Raw genomic sequence first — 19203 nt, 5'->3', positions numbered from 1 at the left:
GCTGAGAGCCGAAAAATTGATGTTTTTGAACTATGGTGTTGGAGAAGACTCTTGAGAGTCCCTTGGACTGCAAGGAGATCCAACAAGTCCACCCTGAAGGAGATAAGTCCTATGTGTTCATTGAAAGGACTGATGCTGAAGCTGAAGCTCCAGTACTTTGGCCACCTCATGCGAAGTGTTGACTCGTTGGAAAAGACCCTGATGCTGGGAGGGATTGGGGGCAGGAAGAGAAGGGGATGACAGAGGATGAGATGGATGGATGACATCACCGACTCGATGGGCATGGGTTTTAGTAAACTCCGGGAGTCTGTGATGGACAGGGAGGCCTGGCGTGCTGCAGATCACGGGGTCGCAAAGTCAGGCACGACAGAGCGACTGAACTGATGAATAGTATCATTGTCATTTGCAAACAGTGGGAGTTTTACTTCTTCTTTTCCCATCTGGATTCCTTTTATTTATTTTTCTTCCTTGATTGCTGTAGCTAGGATTTGTAAAACTATGTTGAATAACAGTGGTGAGAGTGGATACCTGTGTCTTGTGCATGATCTTAGAGGAAAAGCTTTCAGCTTTGCACCATTGTGAATTATGTTTGCTGTGGGTTTCTCAAATATGGCCTTTATTATGTTGATGTATGTTCCTTCTATGATTATTTTCTAGAGAGTTTTTTTTTTTTAATCACAAATGGGTGTTGAATTTTTCAAAAGCTTTCTCTGCATCTATTGAGATAGATTGAGATGTTTATAAAGCAGGCAATATTTCATAATACTTTACATTTAAGTAGTAGACATCCTTGTCAAAATTTTACAGACCATTAAAGTCCAGCTTCCCAAGACCACAGAGCTAGAATATGGCTCATCTAGTATCTGAACTCTGGTGTCCATTACTCTTTAGAGTAAAGTTCAGTGGACCTCAGCAGCATCAGACATAAACACAATAGTAATGCAGACTTCTTTGTTGGAATATATTATTCCCTTCCAATAGCTTCAAAGCATGAACATTCTCCTCAAAATTTGCATAGGCAAAATTTGGAGTACAGATTTGCATCACATGGGATTTTTTTTCCCCATCAAAATCTGGAAATATATAGCTTGAAATATTTCCATTATGCCTTGGTTTTCTGTTTCCAACTTAGTCTAGTAACTTATATTAGTATTGCAAATAATCAGTAATGAAACCTATATATTTCATTTGCTTGTTCATTCCACATGTATTTATTGGTTATTACATTTATGGCCCCCAACTTTTTTCCATTCAGGGAACATGCCAGTAAGTTAGCTGCTTTCTGGTAGTTGATCACCTTAGGGCTGGGAATCAGAATAGAATTTAATACAAAGAAGTAACATCCTGAGTGCTACAATAGCCATATAAACAAAGTTCTGCCAGAGACATAGAAGTGATAAAGATTAAAAGCCTAATAATTGAAAAACACCCTGTAGTTTTCTAGGCACTATGACATGCATTAGTTTATTTAATCTTTAAACAATCCAATAAGGTAGTTAATATAAATGTTACTCTAAACACTTAACAAGGGGAGATGTGTTCAAGGTAGCCAGGCTCCAATGGCAGAACTAGTTCAGCAGAGGCTGAACTCTTAATAAAAATATCTGTTTCTGCTGTTGTGTTACAGTAAGTCCCCTACATGTGAACCTTAACGCTGTGAACTTTCAAAGATGTGAATGTCTGGTCACATGTCCAATCATGTGAGTTAGTTCATGTGACTGATGTACATTGTCGTGCACGCCTCCCCTACAAACGGTTGTGCTTCTGTGCACTTCACTGTCTGCACACAGTTGTATAGCAAAGTACACAGTAGTCCAGTATCTTCATTTCAACCCCAGGATGTGAGTGAGGGAAATTTCAGCTTGCCCTCTGTCTCCTGGCGTTGACAATCTTTCAGTTCTACCGTCTCCCACCTCCGCTTCCTCCTCTAGCCAGTAACTCTTACTGTCTGTTCACTAGATGCCAGCCCCTGTATGCCAGCCGTTTTGTTGCACTACTATTGTAAGAGTAAACTGTTTTCTTTATTTTTTGTATCTAGTTTTATGTACCATTTTTGTTAAAAGTATTATAAACCTATTATAGTACAGCTCTATATAGCCAATCGTGTTATTTGAGTAGCCAGGCTGACTTTGTTGGACTTACAAACAACAAGCTCTCTGAACAGAAATCATTCATAAGTAGGGAACTTATTGTGCTTAGCTTATCTTTGATATCTAAATTTAAACCAGCAGAATAATTTTATTTTCAATGTAAAAGCATGGATAATGAAATATATTGGCCTTTGCTAGGTGGATACTTACAAATAACAATAACAAAAAAGATCCAGGGTAACCATTCAATGCAGGAAGTATTAGAAAGCAATAGCTGCATGGCACTGCAGCGTCCGCTTTGTGTCCTTTTAAAGAGAATGAAATTACACAGAAGTGTAATGATTCAGAACAATAATTAGAAAATGATCTGTCCTGAATCGTTTCAAAATAAGCCTGCCTGAACACAAAAGCTGGATCAGTTAGTCTCCCGGGATCCTTTTATCCCTTCCTCTTGGGGACTGAGACCAAGTTCTGTACTTATCTTTGACACCAGATAAATAAAGTTTTGAGGCACTTGGGTGCTGTTTTGAGTATTACACATGCACAGCAGGTGCTAATGGTCCTCTCCAAGTGCCTCATTCACTCTCAGGCAGAGAATTGAGTCCACAGAAGAACAAACTTGCCCAGTGTAGCTGAAACCTTTTAGACTCTTTCTCACTAATGGAGTAGTAATATGTGAAAAAAATAAATAAATAAACCTAAAAGGAATCTGCTCATAATAATGAAATGAAAGGAGTAGGTTGTATTTACAAAAAAGCTTTTTTTTTTTTTCATTGTCTAGAATTTTAAAAAGTTCTGATGAAACAGAGTAAAAGTACATGTCTGAAGTGAAAAAGTGGAGATGAATTTTAAAAATCTGCATTTACCTTCAAAGTTATATCACAGGTATCAACTCATTTGAGAGGGAAGGATTGATAATTCATGAAAAAAAAAATAAGGAAAAGCCTTAAATAAACCATATGGAAGTTTCAGAGAAACATTTTTTTTTCATTTATTTTTATTAGTTGGAGGCTAATTACTTTAAAATATTGTAGTGTTTTGTTTTTTTTTTGGGGGGGGGGTTTGTCATACATTGACATGAATCAGCCATGGATTTACATGTGTTCCCCATCCCGATCCCCCGTCCTGCCTCCCTCCCCATCCCATCCCTCTGGGTCTTCCCAGTGCACCAGCCCTGGGCACTTGTCTCATGCATCCAACCTGGGCTGGTGATCTGTTTCACCCTTGATAGTATACTTGTTTCAATGCTATTCTCTCAGAACATCCCACCCTCGCCTTCTCCCACAGAGTCCAAAAGTCTGTTCTGTACATCTGTGTCTCTTTTTCTGTTTTGCATATAGGGTTATCATTACCACCTTTTAAAATTCCATATATATGTGTTAGTATACTGTATTGGTCTTTATCTTTCTGGCTTACTTCACTCTGTATAATAGGCTCCAGTTTCATCCATCTCATTAGAACTGATTCAAATGAATTCCTTTTGACGGCTGAGTAAAATTCCATGGTGTATATGTACCACAGCTTCCTTATCCATTCGTCTGCTGATGGGCATCTAGGTTGCTTCCATGTCCTGGCTATTATAAACAGTGCTGCGATGAACATTGGGGTGCACCTGTCTCTTTCAGATCTGGTTTCCTCAGTGTGTATGCCCAAGAGTGGGATTGCTGGGTCATATGGCAGTTCTATGTCCAGTTTTTTAAGGAATCTCCACACTGTTCTCCATAGTGGCTGTACTAGTTTGCATTCCCACCAACAGTGTAAGAGGGTTCCCTTTTCTCCACACCCTCTCCAGCATTTATTGCTTGTAGACTTTTGGATAGCAGCCATCCTGACTGGCATGTAATGGCACCTCGTTGTGGTTTTGATTTGCATTTCTCTGATACTGAGTGATGTTGAGCATCTTTTCATGTGTTTGTTAGCCACCTGTATGTCTTCTATGGAGAAATGTCTGTTTAGTTCTTTGGCCCATTTTTTGATTGGGTCATTTATTTTTCTGGAATTGAGCTTCAAGAGTTGCTTGTATATTTTTGAGATTAATCCTTTGTCTGTTGGTTCGTTTGCTATTATTTTCTCCCAATCTGAGGGCTGTCTTTTCACCTTGCTTATAGTTTCCTTTGTTGTGCAAAAGCTTTTAAGTTTCATTAGGTCCCATTTGTTTATTTTTGCTTTTATTTCCAATATTCTGGGAGGTGGGTCATAGAGGATCCTGCTGTGATTTATGTCGGAGAGTGTTTTGCCTATGTTCTCCTCTAGGAGTTTTATAGTTTCTGGTCTTACATTTAGATCTTTAATCCATTTTGAGTTTATTTTTATGTATGGTGTTATAAAGTGTTCTAGTTTCATTCTTTTACAAGTGGTTGACCAGTTTTCCCAGCACCACTTGCTAAACATCTTGACATTTGTTGTTGTTGAGTCACTAAATTGCGTTTAGTTTTTTGTGACTCCATGAACTGCAGCATGCAAGGCTTCCCTGTCCTTCACTATCTCAGAGTTTGCTCAAATTCATGCCCATTGAGTCAGTGATGCCATCTAACCATCTCATCCTCTGTCTCCCTCTTCTCCTCCTGCCCTCAATTTTTCCCAGCATCAGGGTCTTTTCCAATGAATCAGTTCTTTGCATCAGGTGGTCAGAGTATTGGAACTTTAGCTTCAGCATCAGTCCTTCCAAAGAACATTCAGGGTTGATTTCCTTTAGGATTGACTGGTTTGATCTCCTTGCAGTCCAAGGGACTCTCAAGAGTCTTCTCAAGCACCACAATTTGAAAGCATCTTTACTTAAAGGATTAAAATTAAAGATCAAATGTCATAATTTTGGAAGGACATGATGGGTACTGTGGGAATGGTTTTAGCAGAATTTTTGAGAAAAGGTTTTATAAAAATCTTGTGAAATGAAATGGACTTTTACATTGACTGCCAAAAGAAAACAATAGTGTTTAAAACCCACACAGCTGGATTTGTATTCATAGCATATCAAAATATGATCACTGGAATATAAGATTGAAAATAGTGGTGTTTTCTTCTTGATCACAGGTACATGCTAAGTGACTCAGATTATGATTACAATGAGGTTTATGATTCAAATTCTTTACAAAATAAACATTTTTGTGAGCAAGGCACATCAGGAAACATCAGATTCAGAGCTTCAAATAAAAATAACCTAATGTGATTATGCTTCATTCCTTAACAAAAGAAACATTAAGAAAAAAAGAAGCTGATTTCATACAAAATGTTAATGTTAATAGTGAGAATGAGAATGAAAAGTAAATAAAGCACTTATTAAAATATATATCAGGAGGAAAAGAGAATATGAAATCTGCATAATAATTCATAATTATCATATGGATGAATGTTCGAGTATTCAGAAAAAAATACTTTAGATAGTATAACACACATGAACATTTACTCATTAAGGGAAAACATATATTATTTTAATAAACATTTGGGATTCATGAGAAAAAAAAGTAAAGGAAAATAATCCCTGTTTTTGTGAAGCTTACAGTTTAATAAGCAGAGAATGACATTTAATAATAAACAGTATCAGTAAATGGTGCATTATGACTAGAAGATACTATGTTCCATTGAAAAAAATAGAGCAGGGAATTTGGGATTAACAGATATACACTTCTGTATAAAAAGTACATAACCAACAAGGAACTGCTGTACTACAAAAGAAACTATATTCCAAATTTTTAATGAAATATCAGAAAATAATCTGAAAAAGAACAGGTAAATGTATATGTATAACTGCATCACTTTGTTGGACACCTGGAACTAGCACAGCATTGTAAATCAACTATACTTCAATATGAAATTAATTAATTAATAAAAAAAAACCACTGCATGAAAATAACAGATAAACAGCAAAAATCACCCCAAATGTCATAAACCAGATAGATCCATCCATTATGTCTTTTGGGGCCTTTTTTCTCTCAAGCTTTTGTATTCCTCTAGGCAATGAGAAATGTGTATTTTATGCTTGATTGGGATCAAATGATATATACAGTTTTGTATATTCTTTTCACATAACATTTTTATAGCATAGGTATTTTCCTATTAAACATTTAAAAAATAAGTGAATGAGTAAATAAATAAATTTTAAAAGTAGAGCAGAATAAAGAGGTAGATTCATGGGGCAGGTGTACCTGTGGTGGCTAATTGTAGTTTGAAATAGGACAGGTGGAGCAGATTACTGAGAAAGTGTGATCTGAGCAGTGACTTGAAAGGTGAAATCTTTGGCAAATGAATGTCTTCCAAAAGACCATTTCAGGCATAAGGTATATGTAGAACTAGATTCCAATGCATGACCATTCTTGGCAGTTTCAGAAAGAAAAAGAAGACTCTTCCTGGAGTAAAAGAGATAAAAGAAAGATGACTCAGAAAGCTAACAGACATCTGTAGAGTTTGGGCCGCCAGAAAAAAAAAAAAAATTAAAAATACCACAGACTGGGTGGCTTAAACAACAAAAAGTAGTTTTCTCATAGTTTTGGAGGCTGAAAGTCTGAGATCAGGGTGCCAGTATTGTTGAGTTCTGGTGAGGGCTGTCTTCCTGGCTTCTAAATGGCTGCTTTCTTCCTGTGTCTTCTCATGGCAGAGACCAAAAATACAAGTTTGCTGGTGTCTCTTCTTATAAGGAAACAAATCCCATCAAAAGGATTCCACCTTCATGACTTCATCTAAACCCAAATATCTCCCACAGGCCTCATCTCCAAATATCATCACTTTGTGTAGGATTTCAACACTTAATTTTTTTTTTAATTTTTGTTGTTGTTGGGTGTGGGGAGATGGAGAATATAATTCAACTCATAGTAGGGTAAGACTTTGCCAGGCATTCTAAATTATGGTAAGTTCTTTGGTTTTTACTCTGAGAGAAACGAAGAGTCATTGCTTGGTTTTGGCCAAATAACTACCTCACATTTTGCAGGATCTCAGCAGTTAAGAATAGACTGTAGAGAGTACCAGTAGAAATTGAGATCTAGTAGTTATGGTAGCAATCTGAATGTGAAATGAGAGCAGTTTGTTGTTATTTAGTCACTAAATTGTGTCTGACTCTTTGAAACCCAAGGGACTATAGCCCACTAGGCTCCTCTGTCTATGGGATTTCCCAGGCAAGAATACTGGAATGAATTGTCATTTCCTTCTCAAGGATAGCAGTTTAGACCATGTTTAAAAGACATGAAGATATGAAAAGACTTAAAGATAAGATGATAAGACTTCTGTTTTTCTTAAATGAAGTCTAGTTGATTTATGAAATGTTGGTTTTAGGCATACAGTACTGTGATATACATATATGTGTATATATCTATACACACACATACATATATATTCTTTTTCAGATTCTTTTACCTTATAAGTTATTACAAAATATTGAATATAGTTCCCTGTGCTATACAGTGTTTTTTAGTATTTTATATATAGTAGTATGTGTATGTTAATATCAGCTTTCTAATTTATCTCACCATTTCCCTTGGTTAATTGAAAGTTTGTCTTCTATGTCTGCAGGTCTATTCTTGTTTTGCAAATCAGTTCATTTGTATTTATTTTCAGATTCCACATGTAAGTGATATCATATTTTAAGTTATGAAAGGGAATAACCTAAAACCATGAACTGAACCATCAGTTCAGTTCAGTCTCTCAAATCGCTCTGACTCTTCGCGACCCCATGAACCACAGCACGTCAGGCCTCCCTGTCCATCACCAACTCCCTGAATCCACCCAAACCCTTGTCCATTGAGTCGGTGATGGCATACAACCATCTCATCCTCTGTTGCCCCCTTCTCCTGCTCTCAATCTTTCTGAGCATCAGGGTGTTTTCAAATGAGTCAGCTCTTCGCATCAGGTGGCCAAAGAATTGGAGTTTCACCTTCAGCATCATTCCTTCCAATGAACACCCAGGACTGATCTCCTTTAGGATGGGCTGGTTGGACATCCTTGCAGCCCAAGGGACTCTCAAGAGTCTTCTCCAACACCACAGTTCAAAAGCATCAATTCTTCGGTGTTCAGCTTTCTTTATAGTCCAACTCTCACATCCATACATGACCACTGGAAAAACCATAGCCTTGACTAGACGGACCTTTTTTGGCAATGTAATGTCTCTGCTTTTTAATATGCTGTCTAGGTTGGTCATAAAGTACCTTCCAAGGAGTAGGCGTCTTTTAATTTCATGGCTGCAATCACCATCTGCAGTGATTTTGGAGCCCAGAAAAATAAGGTCAGCCATTGTTTCCACTGTTTCCCCATCTATTTCCCATGAGGTGATGGGACCAGAGGCCATGATCTTAGTTTTCTGAATGTTGAGCTTTAAGCCAACTTTTTCACTCTCCTCTTTCACTTTCATCAAGAGGCTCTTTAGTTCTTCTTCACTTTCTGCCATAAGGGTGGTGTCATTTGCATATCTGAGGTTATTGATGTTTCTCCCAGCAATCTTGATTCCAGCTTGTGCTTCCTCCATCCCAGCATTTCTCATGATGTACTCTGCATATAAGTTAAATAAGCAGGGTGACAATATACAGCCTTGACATACTCCTTTTCCTATTTGGAACCAGTCTGTTGTTCCATGTCCATGGTGTTAGTCTTGGATTACTATGATATTGAATGGTCCACCTTTGAAATGGACCAAGATCATTCTGTCATTTTTGAGAATGCACCAAAATACTGCATTTCATAGTGTTTTGTTGACTATGAGGGATATTCTGTTTCTTCTAAGGGATTCTTGCCCACAGTAGTAGGTAAAATGGTCATCTGAATTAAATTTGTTCATTCCTGTCTTTTTAGTTCACTGATTCCTAAAATGTCAATATTCACTCTTTCCATCTCCTGCTTGACCATATCTCATTTACCTTGATTCATGCACCTAACATTCCAGGTCTTATGCTATATTGTTTGATATATACTTTATCCTTTCATAGATGATGAAATTTCTTGGTGGAATTGGTAGGTGAAAAAAAGATGACTGTACAATTTTTATAAAAGAGCAACTGAGAGGATTTATTATTGACAGAAATTGGGAACACTATACTAGAGCAAGCCTAGGAGAAAAAAACTGGAAGTTAAACATTAGATCTGTTGAATTTGACATGTTTGATATACAAGTTAGAGTTGTATATTATTAAATTTTTAACTTTTGGAAAGTTTAAAGTGATAAAACCCAATGAGATCAAGGTATTAGTTATACATAAGGAAAGAAAAGACCAAGAATTAACACCAAGCAATTTTGACAAAAAGACAGAACCAGAAAAAAGGGAAGTGAATTAGTTTAAAAAATAATGTAATATAACATTCTGTAAACTATGTCAACAATGCTATCGATGGTGTTAAATATGTCCATCTTGGCTAAGATGTTATGTAAGATATTTTACTGAGAACTTATAATAGGATTAATCAATGTGGATGATATTGTTCATCTTGAGAACAATTTTGGTGCAGAGACGACTTTCAAACCTGATTAAATTGGAATTAGGAAAGAATGAGCTCAATATTATGAAAGTAAACAACTCAATCAAAAATGGGCAGAAGACCTAAACGAACACTTCTCCAAAAAGACGTGTGCATGCATGGTCAGTTGTATTTGATTCTTTCTGACCCTATGGACTGTAGCCTTCGAGGCTCTAGTGTCCATGGGAGTTCCCTGACAAGAACCCTGGAGTGGATTGCCATTTCCTCCACCAGGGCTCAGGGATACATATGACCAATAAATACATGAAAATATGCTCAACATCTCTGCTTATTAGAGAAAGGTAAATCAAAACTACAACTGGGTACCACCTCATACAAGTCAGAATGACCATCATAAAAAAATCTACAAATATTAAATGTTGGAGAGGATATGGAGAAAAGGGAACTCTCTTGCAGTGTTGGTGGGAATGTAAATTGATACAGCCACGATGGAGAATACTGTGGAGATTTCTCAAAAAGTTACCATAGGAATAAAACTACCATATGACAGAGCAACTACCCACTATGGGTCATGTACCCTGAAAAACCACAATTCAAAAAGACAAATGTACCCCAATGTTCACTGCTACTTTATTGACAATGGCCAGGACATGGAAGCAATCTAGATATTCATCTATAGATGACTGAATAAAGAAGATGTGGTACATACATATAATAAAATGGGATATTACTCAGCCATAAAAAGAAAGATATTTGAGTCTGATGTAGTGAGGTGAATGAATTTAAGCCTATTACACAGAGTGAAGTAAATCAGAAAGGGAAAAATAAATATAGTATATTAAAGCATATATATGGAAACTAGAAAAAAGGTGCTGATGAACTTATTTGCAAAGCAAGAATGAAAACTCAGATGTAGAGAATGGACTAGTGGACATGCAGTGGGAGGAGAGGGTGGGGTGAATCGAGACGGTAGCATTAACATGCGTACACTTGTTTGTTGTTGCTTAGTCCCTAAGTCCTGTCTGTCTGTTTGTGACCACATGGTCTGTAGCCTGCCAGGCTTCTCTGTCCATGGGATTTCCCAGGCAAGAATACTGGAGTAAGTTATCATTTCCTTCTCCAAGGGATCTTCCCAACCCAGGGATCAAATCCATGTTTCCTACATTGGGAGGCAGATTCTTTACCCATGAGCCAACAGGGAATGTGTAAAATAGATAACTTGTGGGAAGCTACCATATAACACAGGGAGCCCAGCCCGGCACTCTGCAATGACCTGAAAGGGAAGGATGGGGGAGGGGGCAGGGAGGAGGCTCAAGAAGGAGGGGTATATATATGACTGGTTCATGATGTTGTAAGGCAGAAACCAAGACAACACTGTAAAGCAATTGTCTTGCAACTGAAAAAAAAAATTAAAAATAAAGAATGAGACAAGGAAAATTGGAGTCTGTAAGTCTTTCAAAGATATCCATGCAATGAGATGGAGGTAGTGGCTAGTATAGGCAAATGGTTTTCATTTTTTAAAAATAAGGATAAATTGCATCATTATGGTAGCTGATTTGTTGTTGTCCAGTCACTCAGTCATATCTGCCTCTTTGAGACCCCATGGACTGCAGCACACCAGGCTTCCCTGTCCTTCACTATCTTTCAGAGCTTGCTCAAACTCATGTTTATTGAGTTGGTGATGATCCAACCATCTCCTCCTCTGTCATTCTCTTCTCCCCCTGCCTTTAATCTTTCCCAGCATCAGGGTCTTTTCTAATGAGTCAGTTCTTCATATCAGGTGGCCAAAGTATTGTAATTTCAGCTTTGGCATCAGTTCTTCCAATGAGTATTCAGGATTGATTTCCTTTAGGATTGACTGGTTTGAACTCCTTGCAGTCCAAGGGACTCTCAAGAGTCGTCTCTAACACCACAGTTCAAAAGCATCAGTTGGTAGCTGATTAGAAATATCTAATACTAATATATTTTTATAGTGTGATTAGAAAAAGACAGAATAAAATTGTTTGAGAGATATACTTGAGATGATGAGATAGAATTTAGAAGGCACTGGAAGGAACTAGATATGAGAGGAAAGTGAAAATCTGGAAGTTTTCTTCTTAATGCTTCCATTTTAATGGTAAAGTAGCTATTGAAATCATCCCTAGCATATCAGAATCAGAAAGAGAATTCTGGTGGTTTCACCCATAAAAAATAACTTAAGCATGGAAAATGTATTTTAATCAAGATTTCAATTTGTTATTTAGTTGCTAAGTTATGTCTGTTTGTGACCCCTTGGACTATAGCACTCCAGGTTCCCCTATCCTTCAATATCTACCAAAGCTTGCTCAAGCTCATGTCTGTTTAGTCAATGATGCTATCCAGATGCCATAAGATTTCAATAATATTTCATATAAATGTGAAATAAAAGTTAATTTTTCTAATGTGTTCCATATAAAAGATGTTAATTTCCTTAAAGAAGAAGTAAAACCTAGAGGGTAAAGTTGGCCATCAAAACATGAAAGAATGTTTGAAAAATGATGACTGATTGCAATAAACATATGGAGGCTTGAGACATCTCTGCTATCCAAGTAACAGTCATTTGTTACAAGCTATAGAAAGGATCTTTGGTTTAATAATTTAGTCAAGTTGTGGCATTGAATCTGGGTATATAGATAGAAACATCTTCAAAGTTCTTAAGCTGTTGGATGAATGGAGAGGCAAACTAATAGAGAATATTGATAATTCTTGTTCCAGTTATTTTCCTCTAGCCACCAATAAAGTTATGGAAGTATCTTCCACGAAATTGAATTTTCCTTTTCTATTATAAAGTTTCTATTCTTGATTGGAGAATTTTTTTTCCACGTCCTAATTTCTCAATCTTTATAATAATATTAACTTATACTTTATCTTTCCAGGTGGCTCAAGTGGTTAAAGAATCTGCCTGCAATGCAGGAGACCTGGATTTGATTCTTCGGTCAGGAAGATCTGGAGAAGGGAATGGCTACCCATTCTAGTAATCTTGCCTGGAGAATTCCATGGACAGAGGATTCTGTGGAGCTACAGTCCATGGGGGTCTCAGAGAGTTGGACATGACTGAGCAACTAACACTTTCACTTATTTTTATATTATTAATCATTAATTTTATAATTATCAAAATAGCCATAAAAATCCTAAAAATTGTCTGTATGCATTGAATTTGCCTACATATAAGTGCAGAACTATAGGTGTTTTTAGAACTATAGACCAAGCCCTGGTACAGGATAGATGCTAAGTCTCTAACAGAACTTGGTGTCCCCTTTGTCATTCCCTACAGGACCTTCTTTGAGACTGTCAGTTCTGGGAAACTGCAGTGTACAAATGTCCACACATCTCCATTATAATAACTTCAAAGGATGGCTTCTAAACTCCTTATTTTGAAAGCTGAAATTCATGCAACTTTTTTGCCCTTCTTCAAAAATTTAACATAACGTATTCAGCAATAGCAGCAAAGGTGTTTTTTTCTGAGACCCTATGTTGCTGCACCACTGCCTCAGGTCTCTAAGTCACAGAGATGACTACGACAATCCTCTTCAGATGACCCACATTGTAGCCCATAGGGGACACTGTCAAAGAGAGCTCAGGTACCTCAGGATACCAAGAGAAGGAGATAGAGACAGAGCTGAGCAAAGGAGTACATTGTGACATCTTCAGATAGACAGCAACTCTTGAGCAAAGCTTTGAAATTAGCAATTAGGAGGAAAATGGGAAGATTCCCAGGCACAGTGAAATGAGAAGAGTGACAAAACTGATGAGAAAGATCAGATCACATTTCTAAAACTGCAAAAAATTTGAGTTGAATCCATTGGAAAGCACTGCGAGGATAGCAACAGAAGAGTTGGATAAAACACAGCTAATGAGTTTGAACTGCATTGTAAGTGAAAGGTGAGAACTGCTGTGGAAATATATTTGGGATAAAAATAATTCCTAAGAACTAGAAAAAGATAATGCTATTCATTAATTAACAAATATTCACTAAGAAAAAATAACCTAACAAATGCTTATGATTAATTTAATTATATGCAGGAACTTCCTCAGCATCCATAAGATATTCTGTTTTATGACTTCATCACTTTGAGCACATAAAAACAGAAAAGATAAGTCACAGGGTGGAAAAATGAGAAGAGTAGCAGGCAGAGAGGTCAGAGTTTGAAACTTAACCCCATTTTCCAACATTTTTTGCTCTAGACATACCTAAGGAAGTTGTGACTATTCGTTTCATATTTCAAGGTAGTATTAATTTCTGAAACAACATTAGCTACAGTAGCAAAATTACTGTAGGAAATCTTTCATTAATCTATATTGTATTTTTGCCAAATAACATTCCTGAATTTAAGCCAAAACCAGATTAATATTATCTTGAAAAATTTAGGTTCATATCAAATAAATATTATCATTTGTTTGCATATGAGCAATTTATGAAGAGAAAAGGTTACTGAATTTGATAAAATGCTCTTCTAATTATAATGCAATAAGAGCCTGTTAATCATTAAAACACTTTAGTTGAATCAATATGTGTGTATGTGTATCTACTTATATTCAAGAGAAAACACACTTTTCTCTTTTGTATTATCTTAACTGAAAATTATTAGCAAGGAACCCCTTCCCGCTCTTCATATTAATTAGAATGGAATTGTGTGGAGAAAAATCAGGAAAAAACATTGAAGTGGAAATCTCTTAGAGTAGGATGCTATATTCCAAACACTTTTTTAAGGATAAAAATGGAAGTTTTAAAGTATATTAAATCATGCTTACTTTTATTAATCCATCACTTCTATCTAATATATTTATTAATGGAAGAACCTGTCTAAGAAACAGTATGCTTTTTTTTTTGTCATTTAATCACACAGAATTGGCTTTGAGAATAGCAAAGACATATTCTATTCAGGGCATTTTGAAAAATGTGAGCAAGTAATATATCATAGATATCCTAAAGCAGCATATTTTCCATTTGAAGGAGCAACAGAAACAGGAGCTGACAGTCTAGGAGGCAAACCTTTGCATAATTTATTAATTGAGATCTCTAAGAGAGCACAGTCTCAGGACAGTGGAAGACATGAATCTGGACCCTGATGACAGGATTTGAATAGAGGGAGCAGTTCCAGAAAGCTGAGAGCCTCAGATCGAGAAAGTGGATCACAGGAAACTGGCCTGATTATCTGCTGGGAAAGGTGTGTTGCTGAAACAAACTTTGGTACATCTGCCTGTGTAAAGTAAAGCCAGTCTACTGACAGCAAGTTCCTGTGAAGAAAAGTGCGGCATTTATTGCAGGTGCCAAGGAGACAGATCATGCTCAAAAGACCTGAACTCCTCAATGGCTCTCAGGGAAGAGGTTTTAAAGACAGTGTGAGGGAGGGGGCTGCAGGGTCTGTGATCAGCTCATGCACAATTCCCAGATTGGTTAGCAGCAAGGTGAAGCTTCATGCATCATCAACCTTCTTGTTTTGACCAGTCTAGAGTCTATATTCTTGCGGCCATTAATTTTCATCTGGTGGGGGCGTCCTTTTCCTATCAAAACAATTTAGGAATGTTTGCCAGACATTTATCTGTATCCTTCAGGGGACTGGGAGTTAGATGATTCTGCTATATGGTGGATTTACAGTCTAAACTGTTACCTGTTCCCCAGCCCAACAGCTATTTTTTGCTTCTACGTGCTTACATTCCTGATCATTAGCTCTGAAGCGGCTTCAGAGGAGACCTGGTAACCTAAAGGAAAAGCCTTTTACTTCAAAGGCCAGGGACATGGAGGTTGGGGGGGGGGGCTTGTAATGGGTTCAGGTGGACCCTTTCAATAATGACCAACTCCTGAATAGCAATGACTTCAATTGGGATAAGTGAAGTTAGGATCCAGAAAGCTGCAGAGATCCACTGAATTCTGAATTTTCTCATCAGTTGGCTACATTATCTTTCACTCTTTGAAATGGGTACAGATGAAAATGGGTACAGATGAAAATGGGTACTAGTGAAAATCTGTTAGTCGTGAGAAGTCCCAATTCTCCTAGAAAAAGTGCTTCAGTGAAAGTAGATTCACATTCTAGAAGTCAGCCTCAAGCAAAGAATAAGATCCAGGGAGGCCATTGCGTCCCTAGGTGGCTCCAGAACAGAAAGTCGCCAGTGCTGTTTACTGAGTTGTTTCTTTTCAGGGTATGGACAGCCCCAAGAGATTGCATCATCAAGAGCCCTGAAACCAGAGAGGGAGGATCAAAGAGGACCCTTCCTCCTGGGCCTCAGTTCTTGGTAAGGACACAAAGAAGAATCTGAGGTCTCACCCATGGCAAAAATAACTTTACTGAAGAAAGAACAGAAAGAACATCTCAAGGAAAAGGTGAGCCGAGCCACGAGAGTCACTGGTGCCAGAATGATGAGCTATGGGGTTTTCAAGACTGAGCTTTTATATATTCATCTAGGTGGGCATGGACTGACAGTTTTGATTGATAGTTGCAACTTTTATAACAACATGCTCTATTGCACATGTCTTTCCAATAATTCAGTCTGTTAAAATCAAATGTATGTAGGTATAGAATATTTCTGAATCCTTAATGGGCTCCCAGTTACCCAAAGTAGCTTGAGGACACTTCTGTGCATCAAGGGCACATGTACCAGAATTGGATATGTCCCTGTGGTTAGTTTGTATCCACTGTGTGCCTAGAGCCCATGCACCAGAGTTGGAAAGATCTCTGTGGTTATTTTGCAGCATATCAAGGAGCTCTCCTGGGCCCTACTGGGGCATGTCTGTGGTGGAGTTTAGAGATCAGCTTGAATCTTTTTTGTCTAGGCCACTCCTCGCTGCTCATGCTTAACTTCCCATCTAACAACTGGTTTGAGCCTTGAGCTCGACCATAAGACTGGAGTTTGCTCAGACAGACCAAAGTGTTCCAGTCACCTTTGCTTCATTTCAATGCTAAAATCTCTTCCCCAGGTGAAGCTTAAGCACCATTCACGTAACATGCGATGTATGAAGAAGCATGTTCTCAAGTTCCATGTGGAGGATCATGTCTGTCTTTATAGGTACTGACAGAATCTTCGTGCTTGAAAGCATTCAACCCCTACCCTAATAGAAGAACTAACCTTTCCTTGCTGAGGAGCCAGGCTTTGGGAAATGATTCCTGGTGGTCTCCCTGTTTGCTACAAATAGAAACTTCACTTTGTGTAACCGTTAAAAGAAAAAAAAAAAAAAAAAAGAAAGAATGCTGAGTTCACTTAATAGAGACCTTTAAAAGACTGATTGATAGGTTTAGATTAAATGTGACATGTAGAAGAAAAAAAGAAAAAGGAAGTCAGATTGTGTGTGAAGGAATCCTTTTAGAAACTTTTGTGTTTTCCTGCAATTCTCTGAAGTATGGATTGAGGCAGTAACCAGACTCCAAACAAGAAGTATCTTTATAAATCCATTAAAAAGCAAAAACAAAAACCTAAACTGGCTGTAACAGGGGCAAACTTGCAGCATGCAACCTGAGAAATTGGCAGTTCTTAAATAAAGACAGGTATTTGTCTATACTTCCTAGTTCACAGTGTATTATTTTCCCTCTTACTGCCTTACTTCTAACACTGTTTACCTTCACTTTGCTACAGTTTCCCTTTTTTGACTCTACATGTGTCTTGTTTCTATTCTCAGATTGTAAGATTTACAGCAAAGACTACCAACTTTTCATTTTCCACAATGTTCTGTGCTCTGTACCTCAGTGAGAAAGAAGAAATTGGAGAAATAAATGAGAAATGAATCTCACCTTTCTAGGCATCATAATTTTACATGTAGCAAAGTAAAAATTTTTTTTTAATTCATGAATTTATAAATAATTATATTTTATTTGACACCTTCAATAAAGTAGAATTTTTTATTGGAAAATCTAAAACATACTTTCTAAAGAAAAGTAGAAACACAGTGTGAGAAAATTCTTGAGAGAGAGATTTTCTAACTGCATGTGGAGAATGTGTGAAACCAAAACAGATGGATGAAAAGAAAATAAAGATAGTCTTACAAAATGACTAGATCTATGTAGGTTTGTAATTTGTCATTCTTCCTTTCCTTAATATAGTGTGTATAACCATTAGCAGCACGATTCAGTAGGACAGATTTAAACACAGTATGTTTTGCCACACAGAATGTGTTGCCACTTTTATGATTCCAAAACGTACTGTGCCCCTGGAACTGCAAATGTTGTCATATTAAAGCTCTTGTCATTTGGATTTGCTGAAACAATAGGTTTTGCCAGAATTCGCTCTTTCTGAAAATGATTGCCTTTTAGGAGTTCTCACAGATAGATTTATTAGCTTTCACGCTGAATAAACAACCAAGAACTTGCTATGCAGATCGGCCCCAGAAGCTGTTATAGAGGATATATTTCCAACTTTTATGGCAACATTCTTTACATTTATGTTCTACCCTCTCTCGAATTGATAAATTGAGTTTTGTTTAAAAACACATACACACACACACACAAGAAAATGCAACAGAATAAAGTAGAACCATTTCTTCTGTTTTTTTAAATAAATCTAACTTTTGGAGTTTCCTTAGTTTTAAAATCTACATGAGCAGAAGTTTTTCATGGTAAAGTTGCTAGAAGTGAAGATTCAACAGCCCTGGACTGAGGCAAATTTAGGAATTAGTAAACAACAAGACCATAAGTATCATTTAGGAGATGTAGCATCCCTGGAACTTCCTCTTCCCACTGGGCTGTTTATTTGCTTTCCTTTTGAGGGTATTGGTTGCTGTTCTTAAGTAATAAGTGCAATAAATTTCTGTCTTGAGAGCCTGCTGTTTTCTCAATGAAAATACTATTAAATTTTGTGAAGCAAAAATGTTTTAAATTACAGAGAAATGTTAGATATGTGGAGAGAGGGAGAGAAGAGGGAATAAGAAAAATAGGAGATAAAGGAGAGAGATTGATGTATATCTATCTTTAGTGTTGTATTTTGGTTCCTTTCTATTTTATGTGTGTGTATCTATTATAGAATTTTGGCTTTTTGTTAACGTGACATTTATATATAGCAATCTCCTATCTATCTGTCTAATTATTTTAAGTTTCTGATCCCTTACATCTGAATGCATTTTAGCAACCCTGCATTTTTACCTTCCCACATATTTACTGTTTTGACACCACATTTTACATAGTTTCATTTTGAGTGTTTCTTCACTATCTATTGTAGATGTAATTAATTTTATTAATTTTGATTTTTAACCTTCCCAGTAGCTTTATACATGGTTGATTTACTACCTTTACAGTATATTGCCTTTACTAGTATGTTTTTTATTTTGTAATTTTCATATATCTATTTGTGGCCTTTTCTGCTTAAAGAGTTCTCTGTCACATTTCTAATAAAGCGGGATTCATGGTGCTGAACTGTTACCTTTCACTTGTCTAAGACTTTTTGATCTTTCCAAATATAAACAAGACCTTGCTGGGCAGAATATTCTTTCTGGTAGTTTTTTTTTTTTTTTTTCCCCCCCTCCCATTACTTTAAATATATTATGCCACTCCCTTCTGGGCTGCAGAGTTTCTGCTGAAAGTCAACTCATGGCAACTGGGGAGTTGTAATTTGTTGCTTTTCTCTTGATGATTTTAATACTCTACCTTTCTTTGTTGTTGCTGTTAGGTTGCTCAGTCATGTCAAACTCTTTGTGACCCCATGGACTACAGCACACCAGTTTTTCCTGTCTTTCACTATCCCCTGGAGTTTGCTCAAGCTCAAGTCCATTGAGTCGATG

This window comes from Cervus elaphus, chromosome 5 (assembly GCF_910594005.1).
Source record: "Cervus elaphus chromosome 5, mCerEla1.1, whole genome shotgun sequence".
Lineage (NCBI taxonomy): Eukaryota > Metazoa > Chordata > Mammalia > Artiodactyla > Cervidae > Cervus > Cervus elaphus.
This window is presented reverse-complemented; position numbering follows the sequence as displayed.